Here is an 11,893-nt window from a genome sequence, read left to right as displayed (position 1 = left end):
TTTCTTTAACAGACGAAGACAAGCCTGCATCAAAAATGACCGAGCGATTGGGAGTCAGGGTAGAGGTGGGTATTTTTTTAGATTAAGGGACAGGCCCTTCAGTGAGATTAGATCTTCTGGAGGCTTCTCAGTGCTGAACCGGCTAAGCTAAATTTGGGAACATTTCCATGCTGGTAATCAGTTTGCCTTCCTTCCATTTTTCTTAATGCATGGAATACACCTGGTCTGTGCTTCTAGGATGCTACTTTTAAACAAGGCCCACGCCTGTTTTTTCTAACTACTTTTCTCATTTTCTCAAAGTTTCCCTTTTGAAAGTTTAGTGCTAGAGCCATAGATTTACATACTGTTCCCCTTTCAGTCATTAATTTAAATTTGATCATATTATGATCACTATTGCCAAGCAGCCCCACCACTGTTACCTGTCTCACCAAATCCTGAGAGGAGAGGATCACCTTGCTGGTGGCTGAAAGGAATCAGTAAGTTTTTGCTTGGGACATTGTCTTTTTTAAAAGTATTGGGGCAATGTTAACTATTTGGGAATATTATTTAGTGTGTTTGTGCCTTTAATAGTCAGAAAGGCAGTGAATAAACAAGTTAGACTGTATTTTTAAATAGTCAGTCAATAAGGTAGCAGTAGGTAGGCAGTGAATAAACAAATTAGACTGTATTTTTAAATAGTCAGTCAATAAGGTAGCAGTAGGTAGTGTGTTTATTTTTAAAAGTCTGCAATACAAACTGAGTGTTTGTATTGAAAAAAAACCCCACAAAAAAAACCAACCAACCCAAAAAGTATCCAGAAGATAGAAATAAGCTAGGAGCAGTATATACCTAAGTAGAAAAGTTGAATAGTTCAGCTCAGTTACTCACCTTGGAAAGGTGTTGAGGTAGTGTGATTGGGTTTGAATAGGCACCAACATTTGTTAATCAAGAGAGCAGTGAGTCACTCAGGCTGACTAACTGAAGTTAGACTGTTTGTATTTCCAAAGCCTCCCCCCCCCCCTCCCCCCCAGGTCATCCCTTAATTTATAGGCAAGTGCCACTTTCACAAAAAAAAAAACCAAAAAACCCAACAAAACCTTTATTGAGAATTCGATCAGAGCCCAGTAGGCCACTACCAGACACATAGTGAATTCACTAATACATTTAAAGGACGTTAGACACATTCCTACTCCCATAGCAACCTAAAACTTAACTAGGAACTGATCAAAATTGAGATGAAGACAGCAGTCCAGCACAAGAGGGGGGCTTCCCAGTCTTTTGCATCGAGTGTCACATGTATGATTTTTTACCCACCGGTGAGAGGTTGTACATGTGCATGCGATGCAAAGAGCTCCTGGCTCTCAGAGAACGAGTCCGATCTCTGGAGGCTAGAGTGGCAGACCTGGAGGAGCTGAGGCAGACAGAGAGGTATATAGATGAGACCTTCAGGGACATAGTAGTCAAGTCCCAACTTCAGACTGGCAGCCCTGGTGCTGCCTTGGAGGAAGAAGGTCTCATGATGGGAGAACACCAACCAGGTGCAGCAGGAAAGGATCCTGTAGCAAGGACCTGCTCTCCAGGTAATGCATTGTCCTTTCTCACTGAGGATATCTCCCCAAGGCCTACTGCCCAGGAGGGAAGGGTTTGGTCGGCCGTCATAGTTGGTGATTCAATTATTAGGAATGTAGATAGCTCGGTGGCTGGTGGGCATGAGGATCGCCTGGTAGCATGCCTACCTGGTGCGAAGGTGGCGGACCTCAAGCGTCACCTAGATAGGATTTTAGACAGTGCTGGGGAGGAGCCGACTATCGTGGTACATGTGGGCACCATCGACATAGGAAAATGTGGGAGGGAGGTTCTGGAAGCCAAATTTAGGCTCTTAGGTAGAAAGCTTAAATCCAGAACCTCCAGGGTAGCATTCTCTGAAATGCTCCCTGTTCCACATGCAGGTCACCAGAGGCAGGCAGAGCTCCGGAGTCTCAATGCGTGGATGAGACGATGGTGCAAGGAATAGGGATTCAGTTTTGTTAGGAACTGGGGAACCTTTTGGGGAAGGGGGAGTCTCTTTCGAAGGGATGGGCTCCACCTTAACCAGGGTGGAACCAGACTGCTGGCGCTAACCTTTAAAAAGGAGATAGAGCAGCTTTTAAACTAGAACAAAGGGGAAAGCCGACAATCGCTCAGCAGCACATGGTTCGGAGAGAGGTATCTTTAAAGGATACTAATGATGCATTAGAATTAGGGCATCCCGACAGTGAGGTTCCAATAATTAGAAAAGTAGTCCAAGTGCCTGTAACTAAAAACTCACCTGAGCTAAAAAATTCTAACTTATCCCTATCAATTAAAAAGCAGAATAAAAATACAAACAAAAAACAAACTTTGAAATGTTTGTATGCTAATGCCAGAAGTCTAAGAAGTAAGATGGGAGAATTAGAATGTATAGCAGTAAATGATGACATAGACTTAATTGGCATCTCAGAGACTTGGTGGAAAGAGGATAACCAATGGGACAGTGCTATACCGGGGTACAAATTATAGCGCAATGACAGAGAGGAGCACTCAGGAAGAGGTGTGGCGCTTTATGTCCGGGATGGCATAGAGTCCAACAGGATAAACATCCTGCATGAGACTAAATGCACAATTGAATCTTTATGAGTAGAAATCCCTTGTGTGTCGGGGAAGACTATAGTGATAGGGGTATACTACCGTCCACCTGGTCAAGATGGTGAGAATGACAGTGAAATACTAAGAGAAATTAAGGAAGCTAACCAAATTGGTAGTGCAATAATAATGGGAGACTTCAATTACCCCAATATTGACTGGGTAAATGTATCATCACGTCACGCTAGAGAGATAACGTTCCTGGATGGAATAAATGATAGCTTTATGGAGCAATTGGTTCAGGAACCGACGAGAGAGGGAGCAATTTTAGATCTAATTCTCATTGGAGCACAGGACTTGGTGAGAGAGGTAACGGTGGTGGGGCCGCTTGGCAATAGTGATCATAATATGATCAAATTTGATTTAATGACTGGAAGGGGGACAGTAAGCAAATCCACAGCTCTCGTGCTAAACTTTCAAAAGGGGAACTTTGATAAAATGAGAAACATTGTTAGAAAAAAACTGAAAGGAGCAGCTACAAAAGTAAAAAAATGTCCAAGAGGCGTGGTTATTGTTAAAAAATACCATTCTGGAAGCACAGTCCAGATGTATTCCACACATTAAGAAAGGTGGAAAAAAGGCAAAACGATTACCGGCGTGGTTAAAAGGGGAGGTGAAAGAAGCTATTTTAGCCAAAAGATCTTCATTCAAAAATTGGAAGAAGGATCCAACAGAAGAAAATAGGATAAAGCATAAATGTTGGCAAGTTAAATGTAAAACATTGATAAGACAGGCTAAGAGAGAATTTGAAAAGATGTTGGCTGTAGAGGCAAAAACTCAGAGTAAAACCTTTTTTAAATATATCCGAAGCAGAAAGCCTGTGAGGGACTCAATTCTTTTTACCACACAAGGTGTTGGCTTAGGAGTTTACCTAAAGCTTCCTTATTTCGTCTCCAGTAACCATTCCCACACTTCTTCTGGGGAAGACGATATCTGCTATGAATTTACATGAGATCAAGTAGCAAGCATAGAAGGAAGGGCCTGTAAATCTATCCCACGCATATAGATTGTGGGTATCCTGAAAACCTGACAGGTGGGGTTTCCACTGCACATATATGGAACCCATTGGTCTTCAACTTGCTTTTTCGGTATCTAAGTTATCCTTGCACTCAGACGCATGCCTGTTTCTGCAGCAAGTTAAAAATAGCTCCACTGGGGATTGAACCCAGGCCCTTCCATGTGTAAAGCAGATGTGATACCCACTACATTATGGAACCAACTAACCTCTTCTTTTAACCTGTGAGCAACTGTTGAAGTCTTGATGCCAGACTAAAGGAGGACTAATTGAACAAGCATCTCAGCTAGAGAAGTGCATTCATTGAAAACAAAATATAAAAATGAAATCAGTGGAGCCAACTTGTTTATTTTTATTTATTTATTTTATTTATTAAAAATTCTTGTATACCATCGTTCATAATATACATCACAACGGTTTACATGTTACAAAATCATAAAATCAAACTGAAATATCTAAAAGGTACAGTAAAATATGATAAAAAATAAAATTGTTAATCAATTATTAATAAATGAACATAAAACAAAGATAAAAATAATGTTTCTTTAAACCAATTAGTCCTTTTTTTCAAGATAGTCAATATAAGCCTGTTCGAACAGCCATGCTTTTAGAGCTTTTTTAAAAGCTTTAAACTCTGACTCCAAACTCTTAGGGTCCAAAATGAGCTGAAGGGGACCCGTGAACTAAAGGAATCCTACTTGTTTCATTTCTGTCAAACAGAATGATTTCTATAAGCAATTATAGTCAAAAGACCCATGGAAATCATAGGCAAAGCAACAGTTGCAAATGTATGGAGAAAGGTTCATACACTGTGGAGCGGGCAGGCTGCAGAGAAAGGACGGATTGGCATACCGTCAAGCAATGAGAGTTATGATGTATCGCAGCGGAGCATTTTCTTAGTCTCCTATAATGCCGCAGAGCGGGTTACAGTGATGCTGAGTTCGAAGAATGAGCATGTCACAGCCTTGCTCTGCATTGTTTCTCTAGACATTGTCTGTGTGAAAGCATAGCTCTGAGGTCTCTCCGAATTCTTGGTAAGGATTTTTGCTGTGGCAGCCCATTAACACAAGACAGGAACACAAACCATGGCGGCAGCATGGCATCACAATATCTCTGCATCATTGTAGATTTGTGTTGCTTTGCTTGTTGTTCTGTTTTTCCTTTTTCGTGATTGAAGCCTTAGCTACACTTCAGATTAGTTATTTATTCTCTGTATGACTGCCAGTGGGCACATTGTGGGCAGTGGGAGCTAGGTAGTACTGGGCATTAGCATGCAGTGAAGGCAGGCCAGAAAGTGCAGCATAACAGGCTGTATTGTGAAACCTGTCTGTGACAGAGAAATAGTGCAGACAGAGCAGACAGGATGACATTCACTGTTTGCCTGGCAGAAGGCAAAGTGTGTGCAGTGGGCACTAGGCAGTGGGCAGTGGGCATTATAATACCTGGGGTGTTGTGATCTTCCTGCACACAGTGCCCTAACCCTGACACCAAGGGTGTTGTGATCTTCCTGCACACAGTGCCCTATCCCTATTAATACCAGGAGTGTTGTGATCTTCCTGCACACAGTGCCCTATCCCTATTAATACCAGGAGTATTGTGATCTTCCTGCACACAGTGCCCTAACCCTGACACCAGGGGTGTTGTGATCTTCCTGCACACAGTGCCCTATCCCTATTAATACCAGGAGTGTTGTGATCTTCCTGCACACAGTGCCCTAACCCTGACACCAGGGGTGTTGTGATCTTCCTGCACACAGTGCCCTAACCCTGATACCAGGGGTGTTGTGATCTTCCTGCACACAGTGCCCTAACCCTGACACCAGGGGTGTTGTGATCTTCCTGCACACAGTGCCCTATCCCTATTAATACCAGGAGTGTTGTGATCTTCCTGCACAGAGTGCCCTAACCCTGATACCAGGGGTGTTGTGATCTTCCTGCACACAGTGCCCTATCCCTATTAATACCAGGAGTGTTGTGATCTTCCTGCACATAGTGCCCTATTCCTATTAATACCAGGAATGTTGTGATCTTCCTGCACACAGTGCCCTATCCCTATTAATACCAGGAGTGTTGTGATCTTCCTGCACACAGTGCCCTATCCCTATTAATACCAGGAGTGTTGTGATCTTCCTGCATACAGTGCCCTAACCCTGACACCAGGGGTGTTGTGATCTTCCTGCATGCAGTGCCTTCTCCCGCCTGCATTACTAGTGAGAAGCTGGCTTCACAGACAGGGGGGAGCTTCCTGACCCTCACTCCTCCCCTCCCCCATGTCCCAGCCAGTGAATGGTGTGTGGGTGAGGGGGGGGGGGGAGGATGGTGAGGCTGAAACAGCTCCTTCCCTGCATTACTAGTGAGAGGCTGGCTTCACAGACAGGGGGGAGCTGCCTGACCCTCACTCCTCCCCTCCCCCATGTCCCAGCCAGTGAATGGTGTGTGGGTGAGTGGGGGGTGGGAGGATGATGAAGGCGGAGACAGCTCCCACCCTGCATTATTAGTGAGAAGCTGGCTTCACAGACAGGGGGGAGCTGCCTGTCCCTCACTCCTCCCTTCCCCCAAGTCCAAGCAAGTGAATGGTGTGTGGGTGAGTAGGGGGTGGGAGGATGGTGAAGGCGGAGACAGCTCCCTCCCTGCATTATTATTGAGAGGCTGGCCTCACAGATAGGGGGGAGCTGCCTGTCCCTCACTCCTCCCTTCCCACAAGTCCCAGCAAGTGAATGGTGTGTGGGTGAGGGGGTGGGGGGAGGAGGATGGTGAAGTCTGAGACAGCTCCCTCCCTGCATTACTAGTGAGAGGCTGGCTTCACAGACAGGGGGGGAGCTTCCTGACCCTCACTCCTCCCCTCCCCCATGTCCCAGCCAGTGAATGGTGTGTGGGTGAGGGGGGGGGGGAGGATGGTGAGGCTGAGACAGCTCCCTTCCTGCATTACTAGTGAGAGGCTGGCTTCACAGACAGGGGGGAGCTGCCTGACCCTCACTTCTCCGGGGTGTTGTGATCTTCCTGCACACAGTGCCCTATCCCTGATACCAGGGGTGTTGTAATCTTCCTGCACACAGTGCCCTATCCCTAATACCAGGGGTGTTGTGATCTTCCTGCACACAGTGCCCTATCCTTGATACCAGGGGTGTTGTGATCTTCCTGCACACAGTGCCCTATTCCTGATACCGGGGGTGTTGTGATCTTCCGGCATGCAGTGCCCTATCCCGGTTACCGGGGGTGTTGTGATCTTCTTGCACACATCCTGGTATCAGGAATAGGGCACTGTGTGCAGGAATATCACAACACCCCTGGTATTAGGGATAGGACACTGTGTGCAGGAAGATCACAACACTCCTGGTATTAATAGAGATAGGGCACTGCATGCAGGAAGATCACAACACCCCTGGTATCAGGGATAGGGCACTGTGTGCAGGAAGATCACAACACCCCGGAGGAGTGAGGGTCAGGCAGCTCCCCCCTGTCTGTGAAGCCAGCCTCTCACTAGTAATGCAGGGAAGGAGCTGTTTCAGCCTCACCATCCTCCCCCCCCCCCCTCACCCATACACCATTCAATGACTGGGTCATGGGGGAGGGGAGGAGTGAGGGTCAGGCAGCTCCCCCCTGTCTGTGAAGCCAGCCTCTCACTAGTAATGCAGGGAGGGAGCTGTCTCAGACTTCACCATCCTCCCCTCCCCCTCACCCACACACCATTCACTGGCTGGGACATGGGGGAAGTCAGGAGTGAGGGTCAGGCAGCTCCCCTCTGTCTGTGAAGCCAGCCTCTCACTAGTAATGCAGGCGGGATAGGGCACTGCATGGAGGAAGATCACAACACCCCTGGTATCAGGGTTAGGGCACTGTGTGCAGGAAGATCACAACACTCCTGGTATTAATAAGGATAGGGCACTGTGTGCAGGAAGATCACAACACCCATGGTGTCAGGGTTAGGGCACTGTGTGCAGGAAGATCACAACACCCCTGGTATCAGGGTTAGGGCACGATGTGCAGGAAGATCACAACGCTCCTGGTATTAATAGGGATAGGGCACTGTGTGCAGGAAGATCACAACACCCCTGGTGTCAGGGTTAGGGCATTGTGTGCAGGAAGATCACAACACCCCTGGTATCAGGGTTAGGGCACTGTGTGCAAGAAGATCACAACACCCCTGGTATCAGGGTTAGGGCACTGTGTGCAGGAAGTTCACAACACTCCTGGTATTAATAGGGATAGGGCACTGTGTGCAGGAAGATCACAACACCCCTGGTGTCAGGGTTAGGGCACTGTGTGCAGGAAGATCACAACACCCCTGGTATCAGGGATAGGGCACTGAGTGCAGGAAGATCACAACACCCCTGGTATCAGGAATAGGGCACAAGTTCTAGTCATATTGACTGATCACATTACTTTTTTTGTCAACTACTAACAGTTTCCATTTCCCATCCCCCCAACCATCACCTCAGTGGGAACCTTGGTAACATCAATAGATAAGAGGGCAGCCAGCCAATAGGAATACATATTCATTCCTAACTGACCTTTACTGACCTGGAAAGTGTCAATTTGTATCATTTTCTGTTAGTGCGCACTAACACGATTTAACGATTTTTAACGATAAATCGTTAGAATTTCTATTGTATTGTGTTCTATAATGATTTAAGACGATATTAAAATTATCGGACGATAATTTTAATCGTTGAAAAACGATTCACATCCCTAGCAACTATATCTTTTTGGAGATGCAGTGACCAGAAATGTACACAGTATTCAAGGTGCGGTGTCACCTTAAGTACTGTGTTCAATTCTGGTCAAGATGCACTAAATCCCTCTCCCACAAGTACTGGCATTAGAATGCCTACTAGCCCAACTAGGAAGTTAGAATCCAATAGATCTCCAAGTGATCAATCGGTCTCCTCGAAATAACATCTCAGCCATTCTAGAATTAGTAGAACTAATCACAGAACTGATGCTAAGATTCACCAAACTTGTGATAAATGACTAATTTACATATAGAGAAACTGACAGTGAACATGGTCAACTTTCTGGCCACCATGCCAACATTTAAATTCACCCAGGCTGTTAAATCTCCTACACATGTGAAGGGACATACATTATACCTGATTTTCCAAATGGGAGTGGAAAACCTAGAACATCAGGCAGAAAATCATTAAGATAACACCACTTTCATGGACCAATCACTCACCGCACAGTGCTTTAATCAGGCAAACATGACTAAATCCTTAAAAGTGATCCACAAGAAACCTTAGCCCCCAGAAAACTTGATAAATATGTTAGTTCCCTACAGATAAGAAACCAATTAAATAGATGGAATGAAAATCTAGCAAAAGCCTTAGAAAAAATTGCTCCCCAAAAAATATACCATGCACTTCCCACAGATGCTTATCTTGGTACGCCCAAAAACTCTGAGCCCTAAAATGCCAAGGGTGAAAACCAGAAAGGAAATAGCGAAAACACTCTTCAAAAAGGATAGACTGCAGTGCAAATTACACATTACTACTTACTAGGGATGTGAATCGTGTCCTCGATCGTCTTAACGATCGATTTCGGCTGGGAGGGGGAGGGAATCGTATTGTTGCCGTTTGGGGGGGTAAAATATCGTGAAAAATCGTGAAAAATCTAAAAATCTAAAAATCGCAAAACCGGCACATTAAAACCCCCTAAAACCCACCCCCGACCCTTTAAATTAAATCCCCCACCCTCCCGAACCCCCCCCCAAATGAGTTAAATAACCTGCGGGTCCAGCAGCGGTCCGGAACGGCAGCGGTCCGGAACGGGCTCCTGCTCCTGAATCTTGTTGTCTTCAGCCGGCGCCATTTTCCAAAATGGCGCCGAAAAATGGCGGCGGCCATAGACGAACACGATTGGACGGCAGGAGGTCCTTCCGGACCCCCGCTGGACTTTTGGCAAGTCTCGTGGGGGTCAGGAGGCCCCCCACAAGCTGGCCAAAAGTTCCTGGAGGTCCAGCGGGGGTCAGGGAGCGATTTCCCGCCGCGAATCGCTTTCGTACGGAAAATGGCGCCGGCAGGAGATCGACTGCAGGAGGTCATTCAGCGAGGCGCCGGAACCCTCGCTGAACGACCTCCTGCAGTCGATCTCCTGCCGGCGCCATTTTCCGTACGAAAACGATTCGCGGCGGGAAATCGCTCCCTGACCCCCGCTGGACCTCCAGGAACTTTTGGCCAGCTTGTGGGGGGCCTCCTGACCCCCACGAGACTTGCCAAAAGTCCAGCGGGGGTCCGGAAGGACCTCCTGCCGTCCAATCGTGTTCGTCTATGGCCGCCGCCATTTTTCGGTGCCATTTTGGAAAATGGCGCCGGCTGAAGACAACAAGATTCAGGAGCAGGAGCCCGTTCCGGACCGCTGCCGTTCCGGACCGCCGCTGGACCCGCAGGTTATTTAACTCATTTGGGGGGGGTTCGGGAGGGTGGGGGATTTAATTTAAAGGGTCGGGGGTGGGTTTTAGGGGGTTTTAGTGTGCCGGCTCACGATTCTAACGATTTATAACGATAAATCGTTAGAATCTCTATTGTATTGTGTTCCATAACGGTTTAAGACGATATTAAAATTATCGGACGATAATTTTAATCGTCCTAAAACGATTCACATCCCTACTACTTACCATATCATCATAACAAACCAAAACAAAAAAAAAACTCCCATTGTATTGCACAAATCCCAAACCTAACCAAGAAACTATTTGAAATAGTAAATGGCTTGACAAAGCCACCATAACACAATCTTACCTCTAAATTCAAATTAACAACACATGAAACTGCCTCCTCCTTTGAGAACAAAACCAAGGACCATCATCAACACCATCCAGACATTTCCCATCCAAAGACAAAGATAAGCTTGACCCTGCCAAATATTCCCGAGGTATAGGGATCATTTACCCCAGTCATGGAAGAAGGTCTTAGAAAGACTCTGGCCACCCTGTGTCCAACAATCTGCATCTTTGATCCATGCCCATCCAAGATAGTAAAGCAAGCAGCTTGAGCAACCAAAATTATTAATTCCTCCTCTCTGAAGGCGTACTTCCTACAGGTGTAAAAAATAAAACGGTAGTGTGGCCGCTAATAAAAAAGTCAAACCTGGTTCCAGACACATCTAATAACTAACTACTGCCTGATTGAAGTTTAAGGACATGAATTATTTTCTGCAATTAAATCAGTTAGAAACAGAGAGAGCTTATTAATTGCAACTAAGCGACTTTGATTATTGTCTTTGGTAAAAGTTGATTCTGAACCTAATTTTGAATTTTTAGTGATTTCCAAATCTGACTGGAGAATTTGTTTAGTGTACACACTCATACCTTTTTGAACATGTATCCCTCCACTCTAATCAATACACTATTGTCCTTTGCTGCTGATTTGATTTTGTTGTAGTAGGTGACATCAACTTGCACACTGATGCTTCACCGTTATCGCAGCTGTGAACTTAATTTGAAATCTGAGGCTGTGTCTGGATAAGGTCGAGTTATTAGAAGGACAATACATAAACAGGGGAATACCTTGGAACTTATTTCGGTGAAATTTAATTTTCAAATTTAAAATTCTTGTATTTATTTATTTTTATTTATTTAAAATTTTTATATACCGACATTCATCAATGATATCACATCGGTTCACAGTGTAACGCAAACAGACGCCTGGAATAGCGCTTTACATCGAACAAATATAACAGGTTAACAAAAGAGATATTTAGGGGGGGGGGGAGATATAATGGGGAATATAGCATTTTAGTTTCATGGCAACTCATATTCCCTAGTCTGATCATTTTTAAATTGAGTTTAAATCTTCTGCTCCTTTGATAAACCCTTCTATTAGGGTGCCACGGGTTACGAGAGAGTTGGAGTGCTCTCTATGAGGTATATGCTTTACATGATGCATGGAATTCAAAATTCAATGAAAATAATATAGACGGTGCAGACCATGCGGTCACCATTTGGAGACAGTCTTTACAAGATGTCTTGGATCAAATTGTCCCCAAAAAGCAAATGGTCATTTGTATTGTGCTCCTTGGTTTGGGTTTGAACTTTTTGATCTTAAAAGACAGTTGAGGTGCTTGGAACATAAGTGGCAATTATCCAAGCAATATGAAGATCCCATGCTAGTGATGCAATTAATAGCAGTGGCTATTCCCTAAGTAAACTTGATTAATAGCCGTTAATGGACTTCTCCTCCAAGAACTTATCCAAACCTTTTTTGAACCCAGCTACACTAACTGCACTAACCACATCTTCTGG

This window comes from Rhinatrema bivittatum, chromosome 7 (assembly GCF_901001135.1).
Source record: "Rhinatrema bivittatum chromosome 7, aRhiBiv1.1, whole genome shotgun sequence".
In the NCBI taxonomy this organism is placed as follows: Eukaryota; Metazoa; Chordata; class Amphibia; order Gymnophiona; family Rhinatrematidae; genus Rhinatrema; species Rhinatrema bivittatum.
This window is presented reverse-complemented; position numbering follows the sequence as displayed.